Source organism: Halichoeres trimaculatus, unplaced genomic scaffold, assembly GCF_033239565.1.
Source record: "Halichoeres trimaculatus isolate MK-OKI-2021-1 unplaced genomic scaffold, fHalTri1.1 fHalTri1_scaffold_3, whole genome shotgun sequence".
Classification (NCBI taxonomy): domain Eukaryota; kingdom Metazoa; phylum Chordata; class Actinopteri; order Labriformes; family Labridae; genus Halichoeres; species Halichoeres trimaculatus.
The window spans coordinates 35,937,971-35,954,584 of NW_027437181.1; the positions used below are offsets into that span (position 1 = coordinate 35,937,971).

The following is a 16,614-nucleotide window of genomic DNA, read 5'->3' on the forward strand; positions in this document are numbered from 1 at the left end:
ATAGAGTTCTGTGCTGTATGGCGACGGGAAGTTGCTGCCAAGTGTGGAAGCAAAGGAGATGGAGAGAGAAAGAGGAGGGGGAGGGTGGAAGTCGAAGAAACGAAAGGAAAGGAAATAATTAGCAAGAGGTGAAAAAGAGAGTGTGGAGGGGTAAAACTGAGAGAGGGGTGAAAGAGGAGTCATTTGTGAACAAGGGGTATAAACTGAGACAATGAGAAGTGATACTGATGTTGCACTGTTGTGAAAGTACTTCAAGCGTGTGTGTGTGTGTGTGCGCTCGGGTTGTGAAAACACAAGTTCAATTCCAGCATGCATACTTTGTCCTGAACAAAACTACTCATACATTTACTGAAAAAAATATTATTCTGTCATTATGTTATGAGGACGGTGCCTTAATCAGATCTTAAGTTGCAGAGACTGATAGGTCTTTGTTGTAGGGAACATTTGTAGGCTGAGTGAGTATTAGCAAAGACCAAACAATACAGTTTATATCAGGGTACATGAATCTTATCATAATACTTTTCAGTAATATACATAATTTAAAGTAAATATATCAGCAAAGATGAGAAACATCTCTGTAACTGAGTCAAAACTATTTAATTAAATAATCACCTTTGATTTTATGAGAATTTGTGGTTATTACTTTGAAATTTCAACATGCTTTGTGTCTGAATGTGTTTTACACGCCTATTATACGAGGCATCCAGGGCATTTCTGTGCCCAGGATGTGATTGATGTAGACCTCACAAAACATATGGGTTTGACCAACAGTGAATTTTCTGGGTGTGTATTTGCTGTGTGTGATGGAGAGCAGAGCAGAGACACACACCATGGGCAGCGTGGAGAGCAGCTGCACACAAACAAAACTTCCTTCTTGAATGTTTGTATGAAACTGTGGGTGTGTTTATATGTTATTTAGAGCATAGTTGCTGAGAATCAGAAAATAACTTCTTATTTTCACTACTTTTTTTTATTAGCAGTGCTAGCTCTCTTAGCTTTGTGTAAATTCAAAACAGCTGATATGAATATTTATATACATTCTGGAAAGCTTAATGATTTGAAGATTTCAGATTCAAAGGTTTTTATTGTCAATTTAATATATATACATAGACATACAGAAAAAGCAAGGGGTTGTTCCTCTCCGGACAATAAGATAAAAAAGTGTATGAAAAAAGATATAAAAATTTAATGAAATACAGTAAACGAAAATAAACAGGTAAACAACCTATGAATCCAGTGCAGGTGCTGCAGTGTCGTGACAGCTTAAGTTATAAATATGTTCATGGACAGTAGTAGTAATGATTGATAAGTATTAATGTGCAAAAACAGCTGAAGTACAGTCCCTGCATGCAGTGGGCACATTACACTCAAGGCTGCAGGGGTTGGAGGAAGTTTAAAATGTTTATAATGTTTGCTAATGTTGATTTTTAGGCATGAACAATCACCCCTAAGAGTCTCCATCAGCTGACATCTTTAACTGAGTCATAAGATGAAAATAAATGCCAAAACCTAGTCTTAAACGGAGACAAGAGTTGTTGTTTAAAGCTCTTGGAAGGCTCAGTGAAGAATTTTTTCCTCAAATAACTTCAGTGTGACTGCCTGACATGTAGACTTTGACGGCTCAAGGCGTGATTCCACCAGATTTCCCCTTTTTTAATCAGCCAATTAGACTCAAAGTCCCCAACTGGACAGTTAGGTTTCTTCTTTATTCCTTACTTATCAAGCTAAAGGAAAAAAAATATGACCACTTATGAGTTTTGTACATCTGCTCTTTAGAAGTCAAACTAGATCGAGTTGTTTTTTTGTTTTTTCTTTGTCAATGCAAATAGAAATGGGCTTACTTTTATCAGCTTCAGGTAGCTTAAACTGCTTCTTTATGGTAAAGGAAATATCTTATGATGAAACATTTTTTGTGACATGTTAGGGTGATGAAATTCATCGTTTTTACCTGTGTCCTGTAAATATTCGATTTAAAATACAGAGTTTTAAAGCATCTAAAAGTTAGTTAAATAAACATTACTTTTTTGGTAGTAGTCATATTCCTAAGTTTGTGCTGTTCAATGATTGTGAACATGTTTAGTGGCTGACACCAGGTGAATGTCTTCAGGGGTCTTTAGCTGCAGTCTAACCTTATCATGAAGAGCTGAGCTGTCACAGTCCATTCAGACACAATGTCAAGCAAGACAAGAATCATGATTTGAAGAAAACAGTTTTTGAAAGTCCTACAGTATAAAACAGTAGACCAGAATAAGACTTTACAGAGTCACAAAGAGTAGGCACGTGATGTGTGATTTATATGTGTGTAAATCTTTAAAGTTAGTCAAGAAAAGTACAGTCAAAAAGCCACGGGTGCTGTGTGATGTCTGGGTGTCCTCCTCCCTATATCAAATACCTTTTATTTTTTAACCTCCAGGAGGCCAAACCCAGGCCATGTCTAAGATTTCACAACGATTAGTGAGGGAGGGCTGAGGAGGGCTACAGAGATGTACCGGAGCAGCATTAGCCATTAATCACAGGGGATAGAGGGCAGGGAGGGACAGAGGGAGAGCGGAGGGATAAACAGAGACAGAGGACTGTCCTAGCATGGCTCAGCATGGTGTTAGTGATGGTGCTGTCTGGACCTTGGTCTGGTCTGGTCTGACTAAGGAGGTTAAAGGAGTTTCCCCATCATCAGACAAAAGAAACACACACAGATCCTAAGCATGCATCATTTCAGCATATCCTAAAGATGGACTCAGTTTCTGTGTGTCTGATGTATTGTGCAGCAGAGTTGCACACAGCTATGTTTGTAATTGAACAGAATGTAAAGTTTACACTGCTGAGTATTTTGTCTGTAATGACAGCTGGCGTTTAAGTTTCTAATCTGGATAAATGACAATACTGGATATGGCTACTCTTCTTCTACAGTATTTCTTTTTCGTTCCTCATCAACAAACGTCTAACTCCAAATCTGTTCTGGCGCCTGACTTTTAGAAGTATTTGCTACAAATGATGGTTACCATACTGGAAACAGTTCAGCTGCATGAGCCTCTCATGTCGAACCTAAAGGGAAGTATTTAAATGTTTCTGAGGTTTGGGGAGAGTCTGGTCACAGCCCATCATCATTCAAAAGACTCATTCTGACACGTGGTGAGCTTTATTGGGTGAAAATTTTAGGAAATATTTAAAGACAGAAAAAAGAAAGAATCATATCTTCGTTCTCCCTGAGTTTCTTTCTTCTTTGAGTGTTTGTCATAAAATAGAACAATAAGGTTTTTAAGAGGATCTGACATTAAAGGATCCACTTACCATCACTTAGTATAAACTAAACCAAAAAAAAACAGAACCTCTTAATTTTTCTTCTTTTCATTGCTACAGTTTTTTAAGGAAACTAAACTTAATGGTGGAGAGAACTACAGAATGAAAATCTATTCAAAGTCAGTCCAATAAATCACCAACCTCACTAAACTTTGCAGGGAGCAGTAAATTAAGACTGCACAGGTTTTTAATCCTATACAGTATATCAGGATGTCTCCTTTGTGTAAATCTTGGCCTGGCCTTCTGCTGACTGTACGACAATGGGCCCTGGTCCACAGATATGTTAAATGCATAAACTCATTAGTTTAATTTAGTTAAAGAAGATCAAAATTAAACTAAACTCTAAATATAAAATATTCTAACATGTTTAAGTACAACTTTGGCTTCCCCTTGTTGACTGGGTTCACATCAGGATACTTAATCAGAGTCACTCCTGGAAAACAGGCTTGACAGCAGGCAGAGGTTAAAACGAACAGATATCAGCTAAATGACATACCTGCACAGACCCCCGATTTCTCTCGCATTTTAACCACGCCTCCCACTTAACTCTCAATTCTCCAAGTTGATATCAATCAAAACCTGCTGGATTCAAAACCAGCCAGCAGGATGAGAATACCGCTTATTTTTTTCATGATTTGCATTTACAAACCATTTGTCCATTCCCAAAAAGAAAAAGAAAACTGGTGTAATCGCCAGATTGTCAAGTTTCCAAGGGTACCTGAATGTGTCACAATCAGCAACTTGTCTCAACAAACTGGTGAAGACGAGAGAATTTCGCTGACATTGCTTTATCTCCTCAAACCTTGCTTGCTTTAGCCAAAGGTTGTACAAAACAAAAAAAAATGTTTTGCTTCTTACTGTTTCCAACAAGCCCTGAGTGATGGACATACACTCTTTTTCAAGCTTCAAACCTGAAAATGTCTTGTACACAATAATTCCTACGTTTTCTTTCCAGAATTTAAAAGAATAAAATCAGAAAATCAATCTCAAGTTTTCCTTTTTTTATAATGACATAAAGCTTTAAATATTGCTGCACTTCAAGGACACATAATAAATGTCAGCCTATGGCCATGGTTGTCCTGAATCTACAGATGTGCAGGAGTTAATTTCAGAGAAAAAAATGAGACAACGGTGACAGAAACAAAAAATAACAACAAAAACTGCTTGATGGCCTGAGGGTTAAAGGGTCGTTCATAAGTACTGTGCGTGGTGTGTGTCATCAGACAAAACATTGAGGCATGGCGTGGAGGGGGCCCCCTGCTTCATGAGTCAAATGTCATCGGGTATGTAAATGGTTAAAGTAAGAGCGCATAAGAGAGACAAAGTTGTTAATTTTATGTATTCAATTTAAAGATTTGCTGGAAAAATACGACCTTCGGAGAGCATTTGAGACCTTTAGTTTGTTGCTATTAGCATAATTAGTCGAAGTAGGACACGTTCTGATTTAGTATTGTTATAATGTTTTTTAAGCATGGAAGAAAATTCAATGTTGGGTTAAAATTTTGTAAGCGAGTTTTCATTCAGTTGGATTTTCTGTCTCCCTTATATCCAAACACAGAGAATATTGGTTACGAGATGTGTTAACTTCCCCAAAAATAAAAAAAATAAAAAATAAAAAAAGGAGGATATATGAATCAGAACAAACAAACATAAAAAAAAAAGAAAAAAATAGTTTTTGTTTTTCATAGATACACATTTTGTATACTGTACACTTGTTTTCAAAATGTTTAAATGAGGGTCTGGAATCTTTACATAGTTTTATATAAAAGAAAACAGGACTCTGCTGGCGTTTGCAAGGCAGCTAGCTGCGTTATCTGTGATGCTAGCAGCATTAGCTGTTCTAAATAAATGCCAGATGCCGTGAAACATAGACCAAGCTAGCTCTGAGATATTCTTGTTTTCTAACTCTGTTCGAGTTCTCAGTTGTGTTGAGCTAATGTCTTTTTCCTTTTTTTTTTTTTATTTTTGTATGAGCTTCATAACCCTCTTCGTACCCCTTTGCCTGTTCAGTGAGCCATCCACCAGGCCATGTGCTGCTTGCACAGGCACTAATCTGTCTTTGGGTTAAAAAAAACTGAAATAAAATCCAGGGAAGCTTCATGGAGAACACTTTGCACTTGTGTTTGTTGTGACCACTGCAGGCTGTTTGTCCATAGTCTTTGTGAAACAGACACAGGAGAGGCAGTCAAACCCTGCTGTGATCACACCGTGTTAGTAGGCAAGGTGAAACCGGGTGACTATAAACCCAGAATGGCCATCACTTAGTGTTCCCTGTATCCCCCGCTTTATCTCCACCCCTCCCTACACCCATTCCCCTCTTCTTATTTTTTTTATTTTTTTATTTTTTTTCTGTACTATGAATAAATTTAGTCTGTCCCGGACATGAAAATGTCAAATACCTAAAATACACCTAGGCTAAATAGCATATTAATTTTTAATGCCTGCTCATCCTATGCTGCTATTCTCATATCAGGCCTGTCTGCCAACAGCTGTTGCTGGCTCTCTGGCTGGGAATTTATCATCCATCTAGCTAAAGGAGGGGAGAGAGGGAGAGAATAAAAAAAGAGATGGGAGACATTGTTCGGAAGACAAGGAAAAGGGGAGGGACGGATCTGTGTTTTCATGGATCCCTACCTTGCATTTATATCACCTACACCTTGCAACTTTCTTACTTTGATATACGAGTGGGATTCAATTACACTAATGCCAAACATAAATTGTTCAAGATTCCTTCCTTTTTCCCCTCCGCGCGGCGTTATAGCACGAGCCCCCTCATACATAAAAAAGAGGAATAAGGAGCAGAGTGGTGACATTGACGCTGGAGGTAGTGACATTGGGGAGAGCGGCAGAGGGAGACGAGATGCGCTGAAGCAATGTGCCAGTGTGGGTGTTGAATGCCACCCATGTGCGTTTTTAGGTGGCATGTGGTGGATGATTATCATAGATTATCACAATCCAGATTGTTACAAGTTCTGTCTGCGCACATAGCAGCAGTGTACTGTAGCTGTGTGACTGTGTGTGTGTGTGTGTGAGTGTGTGTGTGTATTCTGGTTTAAGACAGCGTGCCTTTGGGGATAAGACTAAATGGTGAGTGAATGACGAACAGTTGGAGTGTGTGAGTGTACGTGTGTATTCATGTGTGTGTATGTGTCTTGTTCTTTTAGCATTACAGTTTGAGAAGCAAATATCATACAGGGAGCAGAAAAAAAAGGAAAAATCTACAAGTTGAAGATGTTTGGCTGCAGGCAGAGTTGTGATTGTGTGTGAGCTTACCTTAACACTCAAACTGCATACTGGAGTGCAACCTGTCTGTTAGGATCAAGTGGCCTCTCGCTGTCACTCCTGACTGACTGCTGCTCGCTGGAATGGCCACCTGGAGGGAGAAACAGAGAAGAGGGGGGAGGCTTAGAGGAGGAGGTGATAATGAAATATAGACCTGAGGAGGCAAGGGGAAGATGGACAGAGGATACAGCATGAAGAAGAAGACAGTGATGGGTGGAAAGGAAGAAGAATATGAGGCGGGGGGAGGGGAGGAGGGGGGTCGATGTCACGATGAAACTCTAACAAATTCAGCGAGCGATGCTGCAGAGGTCAAGGGAACGCAGCCGAAAAAGGTTAAAGATGAAATCAAAGCCAGCGCTCTGCGGTGCCCGGAGGCACAGCTGAAAATCTATCCCTCCAGGGCAAGGCCACCGCTGACGCGAGGCAGACAAGAAGCTAAATACTGCACGCCACTCGGGGATCTTTCATTTTCAACCGATCAATAAGGGCTTATATTTATCAGGGCCTCCGAGCAGCTGCCACGTCTGACAACCTCCACTTCATTTTTGCACTCCTTCTCTCCTCCTTTCTCCTCCTCCTCTTCTCCTCTCTTCCTCCTCCTCACCCCCGCACGCTAAATTGAGACCCATCGACCATGAAAAGGGGCAGAGACCCTGGATTGCCATTAACCCCCCTCGTGTCACTAGACTGTCTCACACATACACACTCACACACTCACACACACACACTAAATGCCCCGGAGATACAATCCTGCTAAAGGTCTGTCTCCCTCTGCTTTAAAGAAACATGCCTGATCATTATGGCCTTGGCACCGACACCAGCACCTCTTCATGTCTTTTGTTCCTCAAGCTGCCCATGCCACCCAGGACACACACACTTACACACACACACACAAGCACACACACCCTCTGTGTATCCTAAACACACATGCATAAAGAGAAACAAACATGTAGACGCAGACTGTGTTGGTGCAACCTCTTTTCACTTTAAATTTTTAACCTCCCTTTTTGAAATAGAAAATATATCAAAGCTTAAATTAGCGCTATAAATCTAAGCAGCATTATGATAAGCACAAGATTGGGTTTAGGGGTCTGAGTTAAAATAACTGGCTGTCTAATCATCTGCACAACAATATTTGCTGTGAGGCATTCTAAATAGATTATCGCTAGTCCATCTGTGTCATCATTGATTTATAAGGCATTAAGCTGCTTGGGGAAGAGAAAGGGCCTCTCCTTCTCTTGCTGTTAAAGGGGCTTCTTGTAGAAATCAGGGGCACGGCTATGGAACAACTGTGGCACTCGTCTAACCTCCCCTTTAATCGTCAAGCGAGAGGAAGTGAAAATAGGACGGGCGTATCTGTTTTTTTTCTCAGAAAAAAGGAAGTATGAATCCAAATTTTCTGCATCTCTTTTTGTTTGGCGATACAAAGAGACTGGGAGGAGGGGAGGAAGTACAGGAAAAAAAATACACACAGAGAGAAACAAATAGCACACACAAACACACACGCACATACACACACACACATGCAGAAAAAAAAAAAAAAAACAAGGGAAATCATTAACATATGAATGCCATATGCAAATGGTAGAGAGAGAGCAGATGTTGTTGCATTTAATTGACCTATATGTGAATTGCATCCAAACCTTTCAGTGTGTTTCTGGGCCCACTGAGTACAGTTTTGACTGGCTTTCTAGTAGCTCTCAACATACGAGCAGGGAGCAGAGACATTTTAACTGTGTTTAAAGAGAAAGAAGGGAGACGGCTGGGACAACCTTAACACAGACACGAGTAAAAAGAAAACGGGGGATGCCGAAAAGTTATTCTGCTGTCACACCTGACTCACACTCATGAGAAAAAATGACAAACAGGTGGTGAAGGAAAGTAACTCAGACCCAAGTATTAAATAAAATACAATGATATCAAGTAACTTCTGAATATTTGGAAGAGTTTTAATCTAATGTTTAAAGTCAGCTTTAAATAGAAATATTGCTTCAAATCTTTATGCTGAATTTCTTTTAAAAACAGTTTAGTAACAGACTGTATCATGATAAAAGCAATATAAGCTGTCATCCTCTATTGTCTTATGGAGCTTTTTGCACTTTCAGTACACTTTTTTTTTGTTTTCTTGATTGCTGCTGTGACTCCTGAATTTCCCCTAGGGTATAAAAACAGTATTGTTCATTCTATTCTAATCAATTCTATCCATTCTATTTTGTTCTATTTTTTTTCTATTCTTACTTTGATATCCATCTCAAGTAACACTATTAAAAAGAGTGTTTGTCTTATTCTGTTGAATATCTTGTAAACTCACTCAAAAAAATGGTAACATCCATATTTGTCATACTATTTTTGTATTCATACTCATTTTTGTTGCTAAGCCACTTGTTGCAGCAGCCCTCTCTTCAATCTTTTTTTTTTATTTTCATATTTGAAGCTTGTCATTACTTTTTATGGCTCATTTGTTGGCCACAGACACCAAACTAGTTACATCTGCAGGGGTGTTTTTACTATTTACGTTCCTGTATGTGTCTCGAGATCTCGCATAAAGCCATGTTAGCACTGTTGAAGTACAAAATCAGCCGTTAGCAGCCTCTAGCATTTCAAAGCTAACTGGTGCTAGGCCCAATGTTCACCATGAGCTGAGGAGAAGGAGGTGAGGACAATGTGCTGGTACTGTGGTGTGTGCTAAAAGGACACAACATCATAATGTCATTCCATCCATGGTAGTGGGGAATGTAAGATCAGATGGAGGAGTAGCTAGTTTTGCTAACCCAGAGGGAATACCAGAAGGCAGAGTAGCACCATGCTATTCACAGAGACATGGCTAACAGAGCTAACACTGGATACGAACATGACATCGGCTCAGTCCCAGACCCTGTGAAGGTGGAGGAGGACAGGAGACTCATGGCCAAGCTGCTATTGACTAATGGTATTTTTTTATCAGTTGACAGTTATTATATTATTCTATTTACATATTCTTACTGGAAATGTTTGCACTATACACTTTTTTTGTTTGCTGCTGTAAATTTCCCTGATGTGGAATGTATAAAGGAGTATCTTGTCTTATTGATTCTGCTGGTTACACCAAGTGCCTTTAATGCCAGGTAAACTCCAAACATCCAGGACATACAGAGGGTGACTTGGTGAATCCACACTATGACACCCTTCATTTAAACCCTAAGCTGAGCTGTATTTTCTTCTCACTGTGGTCAGTTCCAGGCTTCTGAATCCTTGACGTGAAAGATTGTGCCTTCTGTCATATGAGTATTTAATTTCTCAGCCTAATTCCTCCTGGTATAAAGTGTGAAGCTTAAACACATGAAGAGTCACAGTCGGTGCTGAGATTCAGGCCCTGAAGGTTGATGCTCACTCACTTGTGATGTGCTCGCAGTTTGGTTCCTTTAGCTCTGACTGCTACAGAGGACCACTGCGTTTACTCAGAAAGTGAAGAAGAGGAGGCGGTTTCTCTGCTCATTTAAATCTTTAATCATATTTATGAGGGTTTTGGCAGGTAGCACTGCATGTGCCATCATTTGAGCAGCCTTGCTTACAACCTGTGAAATAGTAATTCAGTACGCTGATACGTTTAGTAAAACATTTTCAGTTTTGAAGCTCCTCAGTAATTACAGTTCATCTTTTAAAGGTGGCAGTACTTTTACCTCAGAGATTGTTACTGTAGCAAACATGGTATCAAGCGTCAGTTGGAATCAGATTAAAAAAGTAAGATTAGATTATCAGGAAGGGCCTTACATGGGGCAGATCTATTCAACACAGCTCTATGACCTCTATGTGCTTATATAGCATCATCCACACTGGCAGGTCTGTGCAAGGACATGAGCTAAAATATCAGGAAGGGGGAAAACTACAGCAGCTCAGCAGTTTGAAGGTGTTTCACACTTGTTATGCTAAAAACTCTGATGGCAACTTGAAATATGAAAAAAGCTAAATTATCACTCATCCACTTTAGTTAAACAGTTATTCCTGTGATTGTTGGAGATTCAATCATCACTCATTTACACATTTATAATCCCCCAAAAAATAATAATACAGTTAGGAAGATATAGTTTAAATTCACTTCATTTTCAGTTTCATCTTCCTATTGAGGAATAGAGATTTGGTCACAGCTGACACCAAAGCCCAGGTATTGGTATTGCAGCCTAAACCCAAAATGTTGGATCGATGCATCTTTAGAAATTATGATAAACTGATGTTAAGTTTTGCACTTGTGTCACTTTTTCTATCTACGCTAAATCCAATACATGAACGCATTGTTTCCTCTGAATCTGTATCTACTTTCAGTGTGATACACAGTTTAAATCGAGCATGGGAAAGGCAAAATGCACACGTAACAATGTGTTAGTCTGAAAAATGTCAGGGTTCATCAGTGAATATCATGGTTCCACTTTTTAATATGTGTTTTTTTCCTGCTGAGGGAGTCTTAAAGTCCACTGATACTTAACCTTATCAAGCCCACATTTCTGTGCAGGTAGGAAGAGAGAAAGAGAAAGAGGAAGAGGAAGAGGGAGAGATTGGGGAGGGTAAGTCACGCATTTTACTCTGCAATGTTTGCATGGGTGAGCCATGAAAAACACAGATGCTATTTTCATCTGGGCCTCTGCCTTTCTTTTTTTTTCATTCTTCCCTTTCCCCCTTCTCTCTTTCTTTCTCTCCCTCCTTTTCTCTTTTATTCTCTTACTCTATCCCTCTCTTTTTGCCCTCCTCCACCCACTCCTCTCATTCTTGGGAATGTCATTAAATTGTATTAAATAGCCTTTTGTCCAGGGGGCAAGGACCACCCGATATATGATAATACATTAAGGCCCCAGTGTAGCAGCCACTGAGCTGAGACCATCTTAAGAACAAGCTGTGTGTTTGTGTGTGTGTGTGTGTGAGTGTGTGAGCTAAAGAGTAGATGGCAAGGCAGGGGGAAAAAAAAGGAGAGAGAAAGGAGGATCAGGCAAGTTGAGTTAAAGGAAAAGAAGGAAGGAGAGATACAGAGAAAGAGGGGAAGGGAGGGAGAGAACAAGGTGCTGTGGCTGCCTGCCTGCGCATGTGGCTCCCTAACAACTGTGACACATACTAATAGAAACATACCTAATAAATTACCAGCTTTCAGGGTCTGGCAAGCTGACATTTTCTCTGTGCGCGGGACAATTTCATATCTGCGCCGCAAAGTCGAGGGGCTGCTGGACCAAATTGCATCACACAGAGATGCCAGAGGATTAGCATAAAAATTAACACTTAAATTTCAGCTTATTGTCAACCCCACTCCTGCACCGGCTGCCTCACAACAATCAATTCCTCTTAGAAATCTGATTAGATTCCATGACGCTTATTATCCAAGTCATGTCTGCCTGCCCCCTTCTCCTCCGACACACATTCACACACACGTATACACACCCTGCTCGCTGCCATGACTGCCCAGACCATTTGTTTTAATGAAATTAGGAGGAAAATAGACCTAAAGGTGTGGCATTTCTCCTGACAGATGATGCCTGCTTCTCTATCTTGTAATTTTGTGTCTTTAGCCTGCAGAGAAATCCATCCAGACATGTTGATAGTATATCTTTTGCATGACACCTTTGTGTACACTCTCTGATTGTCGTGTTGCAGAGCTGGCTGGTGGTCAACCACTAAATACAAGCGTTAATATAAGCAAATATAAATCACCATTCTCCCCAGTAAGAGGAATGAGCGTTAAATTAAAGTATTTAGGTTTCGATCTGACTGATTTGCCTTCGTCTCCTTCATAACCAAATGCCACCATGGTTTTATGTCTCCCTTTTATTCCACCTCCTCCCCCCTTCAGATGAACTTCATCACATCCCATCCATCCTCAAGTACACAGCCGTCACAAATGCTTTATGTTTACAGCACAGAGCTGGAATGATGCAAAAGAAGAATCTCGTTCTGAGATCTCACGAGGCTGTCGCAATGAAATATTTGTCAATAACGCTTTCTGTTGAAGCACATTGCACAAGTATGTACTAAAGGCAGAGCGCACGTTGGGTGGCTTTGGTAAGACTCTTGATTGTTTAGACAAATGGCATTTCATCGCATCCAGATGTCTTTAAGCTGTGCTCAACCACCAGCTCTGCTTTCCAAGGCGCAGACTGAATGTATACAAATATCCCCTCATAACTGCATTCCTCATCTGGGCCAGCGAGCGTCACAGCGCTCGTCACTGAGCTTGGATGACAGCCCGCGGTATGGAGAGTTAACATTTGATATTTAGATGTTTGAGGTAATCCTCGCAGCAGCACAATTTTTCACTGGAATGAGGCCTTGATTAGTTTAGCTCACTTGGAGGTAAAACACATCATCCTGCTGAAAATCTAAAAAAGGACAGATCGCACCTCGCAGGGGAAAACCAGGTTTTTGAAAGCAGAGACGAATCCAGAACAAAAAAAAAAGTCTCCAGTCTCTAAAGTGTAGTAGCCGGGACTGAGGTGCACCCTGGCCCGGGCAGGCGTTATAACATCACACTGGTACAAAGGGTCCTGGATAAAGACGCCCACAGGGCTGAGAGAGGGAGAGAGGAGAGAGGCAGAAGGAACAAATCGTCTGATGTTCTAAGTGGATAACAACAGCTCCTGCTATGCAGCAGCGGAGGCGCAGAATAATTTAAACCAGCTACCCAGCTACCCCACCCCTCCCTCACCCCCCGGCCACCCCTCTATTCTTATGTTAACATGGCTAAAGAGGAGTGGGCCACCCAGCAGCACAGAGCAGAAACTTAAGTCCACGCTTCAGGAAAAATAATCCATCTCTCTGCCTTCCTCCTTGCTGTGTAACTTTACTCACTTCCACACACACACACCGCCGTAAGAGAGAGGCTGTAACAGATACAGAGCGGAGGGCAGCAGTACAATCACTGTGCCTTTAAAGCATATTACTTCTCAGACATGAGTTTGAAGAATAATAAACCGGGTGCTTAACTGGGCTGTTTTCCCTTTCGGTTAACGCCACGCAACGGCAAGGCGGGGGCGAGAAGAATTTGTGAGTCTTTAAATGCAGAGTAAACACTGCTTTCTTTGTTGATTGTAGAGCTCTGTTGTGTTTTTTTGCGGATCTTGCCCCCCCTTCCCCTCTTTCTCTTTCTTTGTCTGTCTATCTCTCCTTTCCAATCTCCAACCAGAAGGGCTGCTGTTGTGTTTGGTCTCCAAACAGCACATCTGAGGTGTACACCTCGCTGACATTTTATAGGTTCAAATCCCCGAGAATGCGAGAGGGAGGGAGTCATATTTTATACCGCCGGTTTATTTTAACGGGCGCTTGTAATTAACGCAGCATGTCCTCTATCTCCCAGCCATCTATGCCAAGGCCTTTATTTAAACAACTTTATTGTGAAATGTTTGCGTTCTCAGCGTTCGGCCAGGGCCCACACACAGAATATTATTTCATACTTCAAGGGAAGGGTGAGGGAGTGTGGAGGGGGGGGCTTTGGAAGAGTTTATGCTCAGAGTGGTTATTGTTTTTGATTACAGCAAGACTCTTTTTAAAACGGATCAGGCCTGGTAACCTTACACATACACATATGCACAATACATAAACAGAGTCTCACACGTGGACTGAAGTTGTGAGAAGCTGAAAGAGAACCTGTTTACAGAAGGGGTGTGCAAACCTGAAGCCTTTACTCAGGCCAAATGTTCAATCTCACAGTGATTTATGAGAGTAACATCACGCTATTTATGTCCCAATGAGAGCTCTCGCTTAATGCCGCCGCTGCTTGGGGGCTCCTTTTTTGGAGTGTGTGTTTGTGTTCTTACGGGGTTTAATGGAATTTGATGAGGAGATTGAGTGTTTACACTTGTCAAAATGACCTCAAGTTAACACAGCGCTCAACATACACAGGCGTTCTCCTCACAGACTATCAATGCAACTTAGAAGATCAAACCACGCGATACCAGCATCCCATCAAAACCCACATGTGTTGAGCATGCTGTTGCATTCTGTGAATGTCTATTTCTGGAGCCAAACTCTTGTGGTGAACATATGCTCGTGGTCTACAGTGGTTTCACAATACTCAACATTTCCCTTTTTTAAGAAACTGATGTGATAGCGTGGTAGACGGGAGGCTTCGCTCCAGTCTCAGACGCGGACGGTCGACATGGTGTTAGCTGTCAGCACATTAGCACCTCGTGTTTCCATGTATTCCTGCAATCCTGATACTTCTTCGATGTCCTTAGCGTGTGCAGAGCGGGATGAAAGATGATTTTATAAGACGGCAGACGGTGAAGTGTGTTGATGTTTGTCTTATCTTCACTTTAAGGTCTTATGCACCGTTAAGTAACTTTTAGTAAGTGTTGAAATATTCTTGATTCAATTTTTTGACCTTCATAAAACACTCACAGCAGATATTCCACCCTTATCATCTAATAATAGAGCATCCTCTAATATAATACAGTACCTTAAAGTGCCTGCCTGCTGTCCAGCAGATCAGATAGATCACAGATTGCCTTGGGGAAGCTAAGTTTAGTGTATTCTGCTTTTAGCACACAGAGGAGATTGACAGGAAAACCCTGTGACGGAGGTGTGAGCAAGTAAAGCTACACCACTGCAGGCTGCTGAGCCACCAAAAACCACTTTAACAAATGGATTGCAATAGAGGGTTAGTATGAGTGATGCCGGGTGTACTGCTGTGTACAAAGACTTCACTCACCTCCCCCAGCCTCTTCTGGTGTAGGGACACACAGCAGAGACACAAAGATTGAAGGCCAAACAACTTGCTTTTGTCATTTTAACACACCAGCCGCCACCCCTTCCAGCCTCTTGTGTCAAAGTCAACGAGTGTTTTTATTTTTTCCCTTAATACACATCCAAGGAAAATACTTCCTCAGAGTGAATGAGCTGCACTGGAAGAGTCAGTCACACTTCACCAGTGCTGCAAACATCGCTAATGCAAAATACACATGCACAAAGGCATGCAATCTTTGAAGCAGAATGCCAACTTTTACTACAGCTGATCCTCCAGCACTCGTGATTGTGAGCAAACGCTTTATGGTGCGTGTCTGATGTTCCTACTTATCCCTCCTCACAATCATGTCGAAAAGGGCTTTTTTTTGCCTTGTTAGCAATCATTGGGTACATCACAGGGTGGTTTGACTTAAAAAGAACATCTTTCGTTTGTGTTTTACATCTAAATATTTTGTGGATGTACAAGATAAATGACGGGGATTTTTGAAATTTAGAAAAAGAAGTTTTTATCAAAAACTTTTGTTGTGAAAATGTGCAAACCAAAGAGACTAGGCCTCATGCTGCCACCAGGAAAAGCTGCACTGTATTAAAGCTGGGTGATAACATCGTGATGAGAAACACACATGCAAAACATTCTTATTTTCCCTGTGGATTCAAGTGAGAATGGAGGGTTCTGCAGAACCAGCATGTGTGATGTCTAAATACAGTTACAGCACCACAACACTGCCTCTGACCAGATAGACCAGAGTGTGTGTGTGTGTGCAGGTGGAAAACGTGTGTTTGAGTTTAACAAGTGTTTCTCATAAACAGAGCTGCTGGATACTAAGAGGTGAATCAACCAGCTGAGGAAGGAATAAAGAGAAACTTACGTTTGATTTAAGACGAGTGCCGAGGCGAGCAGTGGCGTGCACAAGCTTTTTGAAGGCTTGGGGGGGGGGGGCTTCCCATTAAAGTTTTTTTTTTTTTTTTTTCCACTTAAGAGGGGACACATTTTGGCTCCCAAGAGGGAACTTAAGCGCACTTTTAGCTCGCAAGTGTTTGGGGTCCTAAGAGTGTTTTTTTTTTTTTTTCCCACCCAAAGGGGACAGTTACCTGTGTGTTTTGGCTTCCAAGTGATCCCTAAAACGCACTTTTAACTCTCAAGCTCAGTGCATATTTTGACTCCCAGATGGCACTTTAGTGCACGTTTTAGTTCCCAAGAAGGCTCTTTAAGCTAGCAAGAGGGCATTTTAGCACAAATTTTGACTCTTAAGTGGATACTTAGCATGTTTTGGCTCCCAGGAGGACACTTAAGTGCATGTTGTTCAAAAGTTGGACTACAGAGACCCCCTTCCCTGT

The 16,614-nt window shown here is 41.2% G+C and overlaps 1 protein-coding gene across 3 annotated transcripts in view; it reads right to left on the minus strand.

Annotated features, from left to right (window-relative positions):
• znf536 (zinc finger protein 536) overlaps nucleotides 1-16,614 on the minus strand; it is a 265,410-nt gene that overhangs the window by 159,775 nt on the left and 89,021 nt on the right. For all 3 annotated transcript variants that reach the window (XM_074666772.1, XM_074666774.1, XM_074666775.1), the window contains exon 4: nucleotides 6,571-6,670. The gene's annotated coding sequence lies outside the window, so the exon portion shown is untranslated. The remainder of the gene's footprint in view (nucleotides 1-6,570; nucleotides 6,671-16,614) is intronic.